The following is a 17,137-nucleotide window of genomic DNA, read 5'->3' on the forward strand; positions in this document are numbered from 1 at the left end:
CTTTCTAACATAACGAGATGGATAGTAGCTAAACCAAGAATACCATAGCCTACACTGGATTGGCTTTGATTGGAGGTAACGTTAGCCTACGGAAGGCGAACTAAAAGTATCCGGCATTGGTAAATATGTCTATATTGATTTACTTAAGACTATATCCTACCTACAAATAAACAAATATTCCTCAAATGTGAAGGATATACAGTGGAATAAAGCCGTGGAACTCTCGATAGTTCATGGATTTTTGGTCTTTACAGTGACCAGTGGAAGCTCACTGCGTATCTGTTACATTGTATTACAATAATACCATGAGAAAATCATATAGGCTACATTGTCGCAAAATGAAACCACTTGTTACAGTAAATCACTTTTTGTCGATGTATGATGTAGCCTATCCATCCCATCACTTCAGCACACCACCACAGCATCTTCACACACCAAAACTGATTATGCCACAGAAATGATTTACACGCCATTTTTCTGAATACAGGCTAAAATGCAAGGAACCTGCTTGTCCCCACCCCCCTGCCTATGAACAACGATTTTAATGATTTATTGATTCGCTTGAACAAAGACACGAAATATTGTTGCACCTGTACAGAATATCAACATGGAAGGTAGGCGCCACTTACAGGTTGACAGAGCTATAGTTACGCTGTTATTATAGGCTAAATATATCTCGATAGCCTATCCTAGCTTGCAAATGGCTCAAGATGGATGCAGCTGCGCACGGATATGTACCTAAAATGGGACATATTCAAAAGAAAACCACCTAAAAATGCCTTTGTGCTATTCTATTTCGCAGGCGTAGGATGTTACTAGCGTCGGCCGTGGTGGTATGGGAATGGCTGAACGAGCACGGGCGCTGGCGGCCTTACTCACCGGCCGTCTCTCACCACATCGAGGCAGTCATCCGCAACGACCCACGGGGTGGTAGTGTTGTCTTAGGCCAGGTGGACTCTCGCCTCTCGCCCTACATCATCGACTTGCATTCCATGCACCAGTTCCGACAAGATACAGGTAAGACTAATGTGACTGACGACCATTGACACAATTGTGTATTGAGGGAATGTGAATATAGGCGCTATGCTATTACAGTGTTATTACCGCAGTGAAACCGATAATGTAGCATAGGCCTACAACATATCAGTGCAATAGCCTACACTATCCAGTTAGCCCGTAGAAACAAAATAATATGGTTTAATAACAGCCTGTTCTTGTTTGATAGGCAACCGCATCTTATGCAGACTAGCCTATGTGTGCATGTATAGTTGTGTGTATAGTTCACATGTATTTTTCAAGGCCTTGTTTGTTAACTGCCTCCATTATGCCAAACACAGAGGTTATGTTATGTTTTTCTCATGATCATGTGTTTTGCATTTCACTAAACATTATTTCACAAGAGTCTTTCAGCATCATCATTGTTGTCATTTTTCGATTTTGGATCTGCATAGCATGGGTAGGGGCAGAAGAGTAGCCTAGATAGATAGATAGATAGATAGATAGATAGATAGATAGATAGATGGCACCTTTTTTTCTCAGAGTCTGTCTATCTAGAACCTAAAAGTACCAAGAAAAATATATTTTTTGTCAAGTTCCTTAAATGAGCTTAGAATGTTCCAAGGCCAAGCAACTATCCTCCACCATTCCGGGAAAGTTGTATGCAAAATAACCATAGGACAACCACTCTCTCACCAAACACTAAGAAACATATGGTTCTCAGAACATTATGTGCTAGCTGGGCAGTGACACACTGTACGCTCACAGCCCTTGAGGTAGTGAGCGCAGAAGACGAACCACCTTCCAGTCTTACTGTACGTACGGTAGACTACAGAGGCAGCATGTATCAAGTGTATCAGTATAAGAGTGCTGATTTAAGATCGGTTCTTTTAGATCACAATAAAAAAAGATTGGACAAAGGGGACCTGATCCTAGATCAGCACTCATACTCTGAGACGCTTGATACATATGGCCCCTGATAAGTGACAACTGTTTGAGCACACTTAAGTGCAGTTTTCCAGGCACAATCTAGTTGCTTTACACATATTTCCATCTATTTATTTTTAGATAACAGCATGCTCCAATGTAGTGCATGATGTCATGGCACAATCTTAGAAAAAAGTGTTCCAAAAGAGTTCTTCGGCTGTCCCCATAGGAGAACCTTTTTTGGTTCCAGGTAGAACCCTTTTTGGTTCCATGTGAAACCCTTTCCACAGAGGGTTCTACATTTTCCGGTCATGAAACGTCTGGCTTTGTTCCCACAACCAATGTGAAACCAAAAATATATGTGCTCCCAACTCCCAAGGAACCAAATGTGCTGGCTGGGTGGTTGTTGTGCGTGAGTGGACATCTACAGTATATGTAGGGCACAGTTATGGATGAGCTGTTCTCATTATGAGTTATTATTCAAAACGTGATCGTGAATAAAGATGAGAATGTGGAGGGAAAATTGGCATACATTTTTAGCTTGTTCCACCTTTTGATCTCAAGAACATTGTTCTTGAAATCAAAAGTGTGTATCCTACACACTACTTTCCTCACACTCTTTCATGACACATTCCCAAACCATGTGTACAAATGCCTCCAATCCTGGATTGGGTTCACATTCACAGTGCAACTGCAAGTCTCGCATGCTTTCTCGTGAGCGGCAAATATCCAAAGTAAAACTACTGTATTTACTCTCGCCTATGACTGGCTATCTGAACTTCACCCCAAAACTCTCCCCTATGTGCCTCTTATTAAGGCTGTTAATGCTATTGCTGATTGTAATCCAGCCCTCCAGACAGAGAGACGTCTTCACACAATGAAGTGAGGAAAGTGGGCGACAACACAAAAGGGAAGAATTGTCAGACGTCTAACTTTGGCTGACACAAACACCCCTTTTTCTCCCCAATTTCGCGTTAGTAGTTACTGTCTTGTCTCATCGCTACAACTCCCGTACGGGCTCGGGAGAGACGAAGGTCGAGATCCATGTGTCCTCCGAACCACAACCCAACCAAGCCGCACTGCTTCTTAACACAGCGCGCATCCAACCCGGAATCCAACCGCACCAACGTGTCGGAGGAAACGCCGTGCACCTAGCGACCTGGGGCTGACAAACACTTTTGTGCGGTTTTCCTGCTTCCCAGGCGGGGATAGCTGTGGGGAGAGAGGGGGTAGGGTGCACCAGTCCCAAAACCAGAGGGAGGGAAAGGAGGAGGGAGGTGAGATGAATTGCAGAAGTCTGAGGTCATTGAGAGAAAAGGGGGTAGTTGGGTTGAGTTCAGATACGATGAAAAATGTACTCTGTTGCATTCCAGGCATTGTTATATGTCTATTACATAATTCAATAAGCATGTTCATGTATACGTTACATTCAAACCCTATTGTTTTGAACGGCAAACGGTTTATGGATACATTTATATTGGTTTATGTCTTGTTATTTGAAGATGTAGTTTTCTATTGTTGCTTGGCATCTCAAGCACTCTGGATTTATTCTCTCAAAACGTGTTCTTCGTTAAAAAAAAGCAACCGTCATTCATTGTCTGCCAGTCATGCTCACTTTAATAAGACTCTTTGGGAGTATAAATGAGTTAAACCCAGGATTAGAAGTTCTTTGAATCCCAGGTAATAGGACGACAGTTGGTATGGACTGAACGTTTTTTCAACATTCGTGGAGTTAAGTCTCTGGACTGGGAAAGCAAAACATGACCAGCTCTGAGCAACTCTGAGCCCAACCAAGGCCAGCAACCAATCACAATCCAGAACATGGTGTGCTGTTACCAGGGGCAACCTGTTAGCCTGTTTGCCCAAATTCTTAGGGAGCACACACCGATTGATCAAATTTGGTGGTAGTGTAATTTGCTTGTCTACAACAATTATTACAGCAAGGCCTACATAACATTTAGCTCATCTGCACTCTTAGAAAAAAGGGTTCCAAAAGGGTTCTGCGGCTGGCTCCATAACAGAACCCTTTTTGGTTCCAGGTAAAAAAATAACCCTTTTTGGGTCTAGATAGACCAACAAAAAAGGTGCAGTCAACCAAGCCTAATTAAAAATAAATAAAAAAACAACTTTTTATTCATGCTTTTCTTTCACTTGAACAGGTCATATCAATAGTCTTTTGTGTCAATGTATGTCTATTACTGCACTGTGCTACAAATGTCATCGGTGTTGTGTTATGACTGAATGTGGTTAGTTGAAAGGTCTTCTGGAACAGGTCCTTCTTGTGTTCCCCTCTCTGTAGTTCTGTGGCGTGACCCTCGTCTCTCTACCGTTACCCCAGGTACCCTCCGACCGGTGCGTCGCAGCTTCTACGACCCCACTTCGGCGCCGGGCAAGGGCTGGTTGTGGGAGTGGGAGAACGACACAGGCTCGTGGACAGCCTACGACACAGAGGTGGGCATCGCCATCCAGGCAGCACGCGACCGTCAGCAGCCCTGGCTGGACCTGGCGCCACTGGGCTTCTGCTACCTCATCGACTTTCAGAGCATGACCCAGATCAATGGGCAGACGCAGCGCTGCCGCCGCATCCAACGCCGCTCCGACTTGGCCTACCCTCTGGTGTCGGGGCCCCTTCCCAAGACACATCACGCCTGGGGACCCAGCCCTGCAGGACTGCCGGGGTGGGGGTTTCCGGAGTGGGCATGGGGAACGGGAACGGTAGCGCCTACCCAAGCGGCGCCCTGCCGGCCTCTGCCATCACATCGCTGGGCCAGCCCTGCGCCTGTCAGCAATGCATGCTGGTATTGAGCGTCAAGGCAGGCGCCATGGCGACGGCTCACACCCTGGGCAGGAGGCCACCTCAGAACAAGCCGCCCAGCCCCAAACTAGGTGGTGGTTACTCGGCCATGGGGGGGTCTTACTCGCTGACTCTCCCCCGCCCCCCCTCCTCCATGGCCAGGTCCTTGTCCCCACACAGGACGTCCGCAGGCGGGGCTAGCGGTGGTGTAGGGGTCGGCGGCGGCTTCGCCCACTCGCTCTCCCTCCTGGGTTCGGCCACCGCCGCACTCTCCCTCACCTCTACCCGGCCCCCTCCCCCGCCGCTACCCCCCCTTCCGCCTCCTCCACCGCCTCCACCCTCCTCCATCGCGTCCAGTGTCATTCTTCCTCCCTCCTCTTCCTTCTCCATGGCGTCCTCCGGCCCTCCGTCAATGCCCGCGCCGGCTCCTCTTCTCATCTCCACGGCAACCTCCTCCTGCACCCCCTCACCCTCCGCCCGTGTCCTGGGGCCCGTGTCTTCAGCAGCGGCGGCCTGTGCAGCCCCCCTGCCACCTCGTGCCAGCCTTGCCGGGCTCAGCCGACCCGCCCTGCAGCGCATCGCCATGGCCCAGTCCAGAGCCCTCATCGCCTCCGGGTGAGTCACTGCTCCAGCTGTTATGTCACTACAGTTCACAAAAATACTCCTCCCGTGTACCTCCTTTATGACGTAGTTCTCTACACTTGTCTTTCTGATATGATGTGCTATCTAATGCCACAAGCAAGCACACTCAATATCACGCACACTCAATATCACGCACGTCTAGTGGTTTTGAAACATTTTGTGCTGCGAGTGACTACAATTGTCTGTCTACTTTGACAGTCCAGTCTCTTGCCATAACCCGAAACAAGTCAGTTGTGACCCAAACATTGATCTACACAACCTGCAAGATGGACAAGAACCTGTTGTTAATACATAGTTATGTCTCCATTTGAACCGATATCAGAACTGGGCTCAATCTGTGTACTGGATATCGGCCCAAACAGCATAAAGAAAGTATTCTTTCTGAAGACAAGGGAATTTCAGTGTTGAGAAAGAGACTTAGTGATGTTATCTAGCCGATACAATTGTTAACCCCAATCCGAAAACACGGTGGACTACGCCCGACGTAGACTTGTCTCTCGCAGATAAACACAACACAAGGGATGAAAAACAAGGATAGACGAGGAATTTCAACATTTTGATCCAAGGCGTTTCCACTGGCGTAGACATGCCTCCACATCCACTGCCCATGTCTGACATTAACACCCCACTAGCATTAATAAACCTTTAATCCCTATGACACATTCTGTTAGCTGGTTCATTTCTATGTGAAATTCAATAACGCATTCATATCAAATACGCCGCGTTGTGTCACTCAGATTTGATTCACCCAGTTAGAATTTGAGGGGGGGGGGCTTGGAGTAAGCATAGTTTTCTGATAACATGCATAGATTGACCTCCCCCCATACACACACCCACACACAACCTCCCCAGTCCTCTCATGACATGCTTAGTGCTACTGTTGTAATACTGACATCATCCCTACACACCCAGTTCCCAGGCCTATTCTCATTCCTACAGGCCCCTCTGCCCCCCCCTGGTGTGTATGTGTGCGGTCTCCGTGGCAACCATTGTGGGCACAGCCGAGGCCTGGTTCCCATTTCCAAAACAATGCTGGGGCACGGACAGAGGCAGGGGACTCTCAGGGCTGGGGGTACGAGGGGAACTCAAATCTGTAGTGACTGCTGTCCCAATTGCTACCCTGAGAAGGCAAAGCTGCTTCACTATGTCCTATGGGACTATTTGTTGGGGAGTTGGCCCTGAGAATGAATGTGACGTTGATATATAGGGGTGGGAGTGGGGGGTGATTTGGAGACATGTGAGACCTGTTAACAGGGGAAGTTTGGTTGAGGAGGGATTGGGAAGGGGGGGGGGTTGTTGGAGGCAGACTGCTCCAGTCTTGTAGACACAAGGCAGTGTCTCAGTTTGTGTGCCCAGTGCCTGGGGGACTCGGTTTCGACAACTACCATATTGCTTTCACCAACCCTATATTTTCAGAGGGGCCAATGAAAAGGGTCTAGGGTTAGGGTCTTGGGGTGATGCCATACTGAGCCACTACCCAAGCGAGCACTTGTGTAGATCGGAAAAGGATAGGAGAGAGAGGTTTAAGCAATGTGATAATAGCACCATATCTCCTGTCTAAGGTTTTCAAATCTGTGCATAGGGGGATTGGGAGCAAGAGACTGTGTGGAATGGGGTCCTGGCAAAGGACAACAGAGGTAGATAGAGTTTTTTTTTTTAAAGCGGGGTAGCAGTTACTTCGGTAATCCACACATGCATATAGATGAGTTGCCACCTGAGCATATGCTTGCAGGGCGAGTATCAATATTGACACAGTTACTGGCTCTGTGTGAATAATGTGTTATTGTGAGTGTAGTGAGGGAGTCAAGCAATGATCTCCTCTTAACACTAGAGGGCATTGTTCGCCGCGTGACCAACTCACTGTGAAAAGCTGAGAACTTGTTGCCTGGCTACCCAAACGCCTTGCTCCGGCCAAGAGCCACGCCCACGGACGTTAGTTTCCTCTCTGCAATGAATCAGAGTACCTCCCCGGTGATTTCTAGAATGGAAATACATTCTAGACCGTCTGATTGGTCCCAGAAACCGATGGGTTGGGCCAGAGTCAGGACACAAGTGGGTAAAGCAGCGTTTTGAAAGTTTGTCAGGAATTGTTGATAACTTGCTTATAAATTATTTATTACTTTTCAATTATCATTTTTGTCAATTGATACAGTTTTATGACAGGGCAGCTTTTAGTTTTTTTTGTGGCTTCCAGAAGAATTCACTTGATGAAATTATCTTCAATTGTTTCTCGGTGTCGTTTGTCTCAGAAGTTAAATCAAGTTTTAATAAGATGTTTTTTTTTTTTTTTTTGTATTTAAAAAAAAAAAAAAACTTTTCTTCCCAATTTCGTGGTATCCGATTGGCAGTTACTGTCTTGTCTCATCGCTGCAACTCCCGTACGGACTTGGGAGAGGCGAAGGTCGAGAGCCGTGCGTCCCCCGAAACACAACCCAACCAAGCCGCACTGCTTCTTGACACAATGCCCACTTAACACGGAAGCCAGCCTCACCAATGTGTCAGAGGAAACAACACCGTACACCTGGTGACCGTGTCCGCCACAGGAGTCGCTAGTGGTCAATGGGACAAGGACATCCCTGCCGGGCCAAACCCTCCTCTAACCCGGAAGACGCTGGGCCAATTGTGCGCCGCTCCATGGGTCTTCCGGTCGCGAACCCAGAATCTCTAGTGGCACAGCTAGCACTGAGATGCAGTGCCTTAGACCACTGCACCACTCGGGAGGCTGAGATGTTTTTTTTTCTAGTAGCCCGCATTCATTACTTAGGGCCGAATCCTAACTTGAGTTACATGTGCTAAGCTCTAACCCAGTCATGCATTGATGTCAATAGAAGATATACATGAAACCTCAATGGAAGATTTACATGAAAACTAGACTACATGGGATCTTACATTAGGATTTGGGCAAAAATGCTCAACAAAAAAGTCTTAACCCATAAAATTGCAAGACGTGGTGACGGTGGAAAGGAAAACAGGTAGGTAGACACCTTGTAGATGTACTCCCAGGGCCAGAACTTTTGGAGAGGAGGAAAATTGAATCAACTTCCCTGTCAGTTGAATAAGAGGTCAATGTGAAACACTATACCTCCACTGTTGGGAGATAAAGGGGATGGTTCACCAAAAATCTGAATTGATTAAATATTGCACTTACCTAAACCGTTGTTAACCAAACGAGATCGTTTTAAAGTGCATATTTGGTATTTAGTTGCCTAGTATTAGCTTCCCAGAGGAGAACTAAAAGCCTCATCAGTTGCGTTTAAATGAGTATATTGCCAGTGTATACTCCTCAAAACACGGGGGCGTTCTCTTCCACATTATTTGAGTATTCATGTTATTGTTTAGAGTTATTTGACATTTTATACACATTTAATTTAATTTATTCATATTATAAATCATTTTGCAGACGAACGTACCCAGAGTAACAAAACCCAATCATTTCTAGTAATGCACAGCAGACAAACAACGTTAGACTGGTACACTGACCCACACACACTGTAACAGTTACCATGCCAGGTTCACTGACACACGGAGGGGGATAAAAGGGAGGTAGAACAGGCGTGTGAAGGGGAAAAACAAACACCTGTGTAAACACCTGTAAAACGTTGAACACCCCACGGACCAAAAGATTCACTTGTAAAACCAGCTGTCGCTTTCCTCAAAAATAGAGTTAAGAAACCTCTCTGTCCAGGACAACCGGCCCAATACGTTGAATTGATTGAATTATGTCAGCCTCACTCAGCACATCGTAACATAGTTGTAAACTCTGTTCGTGTTTGTTTGGAAAGTTGTCCTCGGAAGACCTGAAAGTGAGTAGGTGGGACGATGACCGATGGTTAACAAGTTCATTTTATTTTCCTGGGCATGGTCAACCACGTCAAGAGATTAACCGATGACGTTACAGGGTCAACCCCCTTCTCCCCTGTCACGTGCTCGCCAGTGGTCCAGGCACGGTGGTCCTGGTACCTTTGTATTGCCAGGAATCTGTGAACCAGACAGTTGTTTTAGGTTCTGCCCCACGACATGTGATTTTGGAGCTTGTAGGTTTTGTATGTTTCCTATGGCCGTGTGTGACTATTCGTGTCCTGTACACCATAGCAGTTCTCTTGAATGGATCAGCCAGAAAGTGCACTAACGTTTTAGATTAGCTAGGGATCAAACTAAACCACATAGTTTTAACTCCCAAGTCCTCTCCACATTTGTGCTCTCCCTTTTGCTCTCCCTCTCTCCTTCACTATTTTCCTCCCTCTTTCCCCTCTCCTCCACCCTCCCTCCTTCCGTATCTCACACCTTGCACGTCCGCTCCCTGGCACGTCCGCTCCCTGGCACGTCCGCACCCTAGCACGTCCACTCCCTGGCACGTCCGCTCCCTGGCACGTCCGCTCCCTGGCACGTCCGCTCCCTGGCACGTCCGCTCCCTGGCACGTCCGCTCCCTAGCACGTCCGCTCCCTGGCACGTCCGCTCCCTGGCACGTCCGCTCCCTAGCATGTCCGCTCCCTGGCACGTCCGCTCCCTGGCACGTCCTCTCCCTGGCACGTCCGCTCCCTGGCACGTCCGCTCCCTGGCACGTCCGCTCCCTGGCACGTCCTCTCCCTGGCACGTCCGCTCCCTGGCACGAGCGTGTTCTCCAATGCGTTTATGCCGTCTGCTCCAGTTCACAAGGTGCTTTTCATTCGCCCGCATCTTCGTATCTGTGAGAGAACACTGGGCAAGAGCACCCCGACAGTCACTCGTTTACCACACAAAAGGCCGGTGACCCAATGAACTGCGCTGTGTTTCTCGAACTGTAAGCCAAGTTGGGGATGCCACCAGCCACGCCGTGCGGCGGAACTTGGGACATGGCCTACAGTTGAACTGAGGGTCTGGAAAGTGTCCGGTTGAAAGACCACGTCGGTCCCGCTTTATTTGGATAGTGGCCAGACAGGTGCTCAGATGATCAAACAACTATTGCCATTGGATGAATTCGAATTGAACTACTACTGTTGACACGTAATCGTTGGTTTACTATCCTCAGCCACTCAGGCGTTCAAATTTGTTGTAATATGTTGCAGCGGACGCACTCGATAAACGAAACCAATTGTGCTTGCTGAACATCTACGCTAGATCATCTGTCGGGGTGAGGGGCTTTCCAAATAAAGTGTTACCAAAATGTTCAAAGAGGGACTGGTGAGGGTGTAACCTGGTTTGAAATGTGCAGATGAGGAATACCTCTGTTGGGGAATAGACCTTGGAGATCATACAACGAATGAGCCACAGTTGTTCAGTGCTGTGTTGTCTTCAACAGTAGAAACATCACAAGTTGGTGATGGGCGAACAGTATTTTTCAGTACCTATTTCAAACAATGTGGCTGAATCATTGGACTAAATGTAGCCTTTATAACATTCCCACGTTTAGGTTTTATGTGTGCGGGGGGGGGTAAACGTCACAAGTAATATTCTCTAAAGTACTTTCAGTTAATCACTCATTACCAATCCACGTCAAGGACTATCCCTCAGTGAAAACGCACAGCATTCCCTCACAGCGTGTAAGGCTAGAGGAGGTGACCTCAGCTAATGCCGTTACTCCAGTATGCGCTGGTGTCTGTCTGCCGTTTGGCAGCCGTGCACTGTGACATGCTAATTGGCAGGTAATCTCAGTGTGGTGACGTCAACAGATGGAAAATCCCTACACTGTAAAAGCCAGAGGAATATGAGACATTCATACACCTACTGAGAGAGGAGAGGGAGACTGGAGCAGGGAGACGCAGCGTATCTGAGGATATACATACCCGGGGAGGATTTATTATTGAGATTTGGAAAGGAGACAGAAGAGAGGATTGAGAAAGATTCAAGTTTGGAGAAGCGATAGTGTAAATCGTCTTTGGGATACGATTTTAATTGGTACCTGAGGGGTTTGCAGATTTCAGCTGGGAAGTAAACCCCACAATCAAAGTCAAGATGACAATAATCAAATTGAACAACTAGTCAGTACGGTTTCTGTATGGATCATATTGTGAAGAATGTGGAGGCTCATGACAAATGCTTACAATGATACAGCAATCTTTCAGTTGTCTGACAGTGGGACTATGTTGGATGTGAATAACTAGTATTGAGAAGGCTGTAGGGAATGATGGGTTATTTCAATCCTGGCTGTTGGATTCTGTTTCAACTCCTGTCAGTTATATTGGGCATGGACTTTTTCTATAGGAGTGGTATTCCATTCCTGAGTTGATCGGAATTAAGATGAAATTGACCGACTGGCCAACAAACATTCTGAAGTTTAACAATCTATGCACTCATGGTTTTCTCAAAGCAGTGTTGGCTCAGGTGAGGGCTGTTGTTTTCAGTGTTGGCTCAGGTGAGGGTTATTGTTTTCAGTGTTGGCTCAGGTGAGGGCTGTTGTTTTCATTGTTGGCTCAGGTGAGGGTTGTTGTTTTCAGTGTTGGCTCAGGTGAGGGTTATTGTTTTCAGTGTTGGCTCAGGTGAGGGTTGTTGTTTTCAGTGTTGGCTCAGGTGAGGGTTGTTGTTTTCAGTGTTGGCTCAGGTGAGGGCTGTTGTTTTCAGTGTTGGCTCAGGTGAGGGTTGTTGTTTTCAGTGTTGGCTCAGGTGAGGGTTGTTGTTTTCAGTGTTGGCTCAGGTGAGGGTTGTTGTTTTCAGTGTTGGCTCAGGTGAGGGTTGTTGTTTTCAGTGTTGGCTCAGGTGAGGGTTGTTGTTTTCAGTGTTGGCTCAGGTGAGGGCTGTTGTTTTCAGTGTTGGCTCAGGTGAGGGTTGTTGTTTTCAGTGTTGGCTCAGGTGAGGGCTGTTGTTTTCAGTGTTGGCTCAGGTGAGGGTTGTTGTTTTCAGTGTTGGCTCAGGTGAGGGTTATTGTTTTCAGTGTTGGCTCAGGTGAGGGTTGTTTGTTTTCAGTGTTGGCTCAGGTGAGGGTAGTTGTTTTCAGTGTTGGCTCTGGTGAGGGTTGTTGTTTTCAGTGTTGGCTCTGGTGAGGGTTGTTGTTTTCGGTGTTGGCTCAGGTGAGGGTTGTTGTTTTCAGTGTTGGCTCAGGTGAGGGTTGTTGTTTTCAGTGTTGGCTCAGGTGAGGGTTGTTGTTTTCAGTGATGGAGCAGACAACTAGGGGAGTCCTGGATGGCGTAGCGACGTGTCAACGTGTCAACAACGTGGCTCAGGAAAAGCTCTTTGACCTGCTGACATGGTATGACCCTTGACACAGAAAACACCAGAAACTGTGGTCATTGGTCACCTGAAGTTTACCTATGACACACATCTGATGTGATTGTTTCAAAATCAAATCAAATTTGATTTGTCACATGCGCCGAATACAACAGGGAAATGCTTTGTGTCTGCTAGGTGTGTGTGTTCTGAAGTGTGTTTTATGTTTCAGTGTCCCAACGGTTCCTGTGAAGAACCTCAATGGATCTAGCCCTGTCCACCCTGCATTGGCAGGTAAGAACAACCATTAAGTCTTAATATCAAAACAGGAAGCTTGAAGCTGCCTGGGAAGCTTGAAGCTGCCTGGGAAGCTATGTTTCCTAGTCAAGCTATTGGGGAACTTTGTACCCGTGTCTAAAGCCATTTTCAGTCTTCATTTCCTCTGCCTATTTTGGTCATTTAGCGGTCAACGTCACTTTCCCTAATAATGATAGACAGTGTTACAGAGAATCCGGCTTAATTTGTTAATGTGACCCATAAATAGAGAATGAGTGTAGCTTATGATGGACCAGTGTCTACCTGGGTTAAGCTCAATAGACAGTGGTGGAGGAGTCTCATTGCTCCCACTGCTGGTTGTCTCTAGGTATTACAGGGTTCCTGATGAGCGCCGCAGGACTTCCTGTCTGTCTGACCCGACCTCCCAAGCTGGTGCTCCACCCCCCGCCCGTTAGCAAGAGTGACATAAAGCCCGTCCCCGGCCTCGGCCACTGCTGCCGCAAGACCACCAAGAAGCAGGCTCGCAAAGGTGGGTGTAGCGCTCACAAACACACACACACACACACCCAACATAGGAAATGTGGGTCACAGTGATTAATTCACTAACAATGTCTCTTTCATCCCATTCTCTTAGGCAAGACCCCTGAGGAAGTAGTGAAGAGGTACCTTCAGAAGGTCCGCAACCCCCCAGAGGAGGACTGCACTATCTGCATGGAGGCCCTGGCTGGGCCCTCGGGATACAAGGGCCCCGGAGTTGGGGGAATCCAGCGGGCAGAGTCGGTTGGTCGCCTGGCTCAGTGTGGGCACCAGTACCACCTGCAGTGCTTGGTGGCCATGTACAACAACGGCAACAAGGACGGCAGCCTACAGTGCCCTACCTGCAAGACCATCTACGGCGTGAAGACGGGGAACCAGCCACCCGGCAAGATGGAGTACCACGTCATCCCCCACTCGCTGCCCGGCCACCCTGACTGCAAGACCATCCGCATCATCTACAACATCCCCCCCGGCATCCAGGTAACAGCCTTACTACCCATCCACATACTACACGCATCTGATGTACTGTAAATACAAGATGATGGGCGTTCTCGTGAATTCACCCATTGACTGTGCATGATTATTTATATTCTAATCCCTTTCACCTTTTCCCAGGGGCCTGAGCACCCGAACCCGGGCAAGCCATTCACCGCCCGGGGATTCCCCCGACACTGCTACCTCCCTGATAGCGAGAAGGGACGCAAGGTCAACACCAGCTAACTTCCTGTTTACTAGTTTGTACTGGTTTGCTGTAGATGAAATGACTGGGTTGTGTAGCTAACTTTCACTCTTTTTTTCCCTAGGTACTGAAGCTGCTGCTGGTGGCGTGGGACCGCCGGCTCATCTTCTCGGTGGGCACGTCCAGCACCACGGGCGAGTCGGACACGGTCATCTGGAACGAAGTGCACCACAAGACTGAGTTTGGCTCCAACCTAACAGGCCATGGCTACCCCGACCCAGGCCACCTGGACAACGTTCTGGAGGAGCTTAAGGCCCAGGGGATCACAGAGGAGGAGTGCCTACCCAGAGACTGAGCTAAAGACGGGCCAATGGGGAAACAGCAACACAGAGACTTGTTCTGACTCTGGAGACTTGAGACAGAGCTTAAACAATGAACATACAGACTCAGAGCGACACAACGGAACAGAGATGAGAAGAAATAGACAAATGAATATGTAAAAATTTTTTTAAAGAGAAATACAGAAATTAACACAGACAGCGCAAATGTGACAGCAACAGAAACCGAATGCCTGAAAGACTGCATACGAGAAGAAATGACTGAACGGGTGAATAGATGAGCCAAGAAAAAGAACCAACGGCACATTAAACAAATAGAGAAACAGACAAATCGACTGTCTGACTGTAGTTTCTAGCGACACTGACTGAGGTACAACATCATACACCCTCTGAACAGGTGGGCTGTGGCTTAGCTGCATAGGTCGGGTGTATGATGGAATGTTTTCGTTTATTTCTGCTACATTAATGGTGGCGTCACAAAATGTCATTCAGTGAGACGTTTGAGGCAACAGTGCACATACAATTCAGTGTTGGACAGAAGCTGTTGTTTACACTGTGAGAGTTTGACAAGAATGTACGGAATCTGTATTGGTCCAATTGAATTCAATGGTGAACCAAGTCACCAGAGCTGCTGTAAGTGGTAGGATGAACACTACAAATGGGTATTAGTGGGGTTATGATAGATGGGCTAATGAATGGTAGAGGGCAAAAAAGTATTAGAGCGCCGGCAGCAGAGTAACAAGTCTCTCATTTACAGAAAACGTTAACGAGAACGTTCAAAATATTTAATGTTATGACTGGATGTGTGAGCATGAATGTGTAATGCCCTCTAGTGGTACTTGTCGAAAAATACATTCCCTTGGCCTCTATAGGTTTTCTTCTGCGTTTTATTAATTGCTGTATCATTTTTGAAAATGCGTTGTTGTACATTTTAAATAGTTGTTATATATTGGCTCGGTTTGAGTTTCATATAATTTTTACATTCCATTTTCTTTTCACCTGGTTAACCGCTGTATGTTGTCTGTTTGATTGCTACAGCATTGTTTTCTATATGTGACATTGTAAGGAAATGAGTCAGGCTTGACTCTTCCTCGAGAGGGCTCCTAAATATTACAAGCCTCTGTGGGTGTCTGTGTGTTAATATCTGAGTTTTTACCTCGGACTTTAAGACTCGTCCGTTGCCAGGCCCTTTCAGTGTTAGTGTTTTGGGAACCCTCTCGGCGGGGTGGGTGAGCCTAAAAGCACAAAATGAGAGTCCTTTTCAAACCATGTGTGCATCTCAATAGTCTTACATAGCTTCCTCTCCAATTCTTTCACGTCATTGCAGATGATTGAACAGGGATGGGGGGGGAAGGGCACTAGACTATTGAGATGCACCCCAGAAGGAATTCAATCAGATATAAAGCTATGATTGGACCTGCCACGTGAGGTCAGATTTGCACTGCACAGAGCATCGTCTTTCTTTATTCCTTTAGTCAAAAGGAAACATGTAAAGTTAGGCATGACCTTAAGAAGTTATATCTAACCGTTAAAACTACTTTGGGTTTCATTTTCTTTCTTTTAGACACCAGCTTCATTCGTCTCTGAGAAAAGCGAACCTTCTGCTGTTTTTGGTGTAAGGAGGGACAAAGATTTGCTCTGTCGTCGATCTAACCTGTGGTCAAACGGTCCAGTCGGTTTGTGTTAGGTCCATGACGGACCTGCTTATAAAGCGGTACTATTGACAATATGTTTGAGTATGTGTTAACATGCAAATGTTAGGCCAACATTTATAGTTTATATTTTTTCTGTATGTATGTGTGTGTTTATGTATTACAACTTTACATTAAACATTTTGTAAAGGTACGGTTATAACGCAACTCTATACTTAATGAATTTTATTTATTGTGCTCTATTTTTTATAATTTTGATCAAATAGTTTTTTTTGTACATTTTTATTTATGTTTTACTTTGTATTGTTTAGCCACATTTTACAGCTGTGTGACTACATGATGTCTACATATCCATCACATGACTGCTGTATTGTACTTTCTGGGAAAGGGTACTGCATTTGGCACATGTTATGTGACCCTGTATCCCCCCTCTCCCCAATGATACCAGCAGCTGGTTTGGATGTCTTATGCAGGACTTGATGTAGTCATGTTTTATGTCTATTCAGTTCTTGCACTGCTCAGTTTGGCACATGTCATTTTCTTTCCCAGGCACAGTTTGACTACATGTCCGTCAATGGGAATAAAACAACGGTTGAAGGCTCATGACCACTTTGTAAAAAAAACAACTGTTTAATAAAACCTTTGTAAAAGCTGTAATGGAGAGAACGAATGACGTTGAGAACTATGATGGCAGAGAAAGTAGTAACGTATAAAACTACAAAAGACTTGCATTTAAAGTAACAGTGGGACAATTAAAATAGCAGTATGATGATTACGGTGTTGGTGTCTTTTCATGTGGGTTTATGTATTTATGTATATACCTATTATGCAGGGATTGACATGAAGGGTTACCCTATTGGCCGGGGGCAACTGAACAGTTGGGCAAGGTGGGCAGTTTTCCTTACTCAAAAAACCAAACTGCAAGAATTCCAGTAGCCTAACCCTAAACTTTCTGGTTCCTCCCCATCGTTTAAGTGAAATACGGCCAATTTATGGCATTTCTGCATGTAAATATATATGGGCAAGAGACCATAAATGTACACTTGATTTGCCTGACTGGCAAGTGCCTTTCGGAAATACAGTAATTCTTAAGGTTTGTCCCCAGATCATTCACTCTATGGACATGACAGGGTCAGTCTAACCATGCGAAACTACCAAGGACAGTTTATCTCTAGA

General features: G+C 46.5%; 1 pseudogene; it reads left to right on the top strand.

Moving 5' to 3' along the window:
- The first annotated feature begins 187 nt into the window (after positions 1-187).
- Positions 188-15,659, top strand: LOC115138131 (E3 ubiquitin-protein ligase DTX1-like; annotated as a pseudogene).
- The last annotated feature ends 1,478 nt before the right edge of the window (positions 15,660-17,137 follow it).

The sequence above is a fragment of the Oncorhynchus nerka genome, linkage group LG12, assembly GCF_034236695.1.
Source record: "Oncorhynchus nerka isolate Pitt River linkage group LG12, Oner_Uvic_2.0, whole genome shotgun sequence".
NCBI classification, from domain to species: domain Eukaryota; kingdom Metazoa; phylum Chordata; class Actinopteri; order Salmoniformes; family Salmonidae; genus Oncorhynchus; species Oncorhynchus nerka.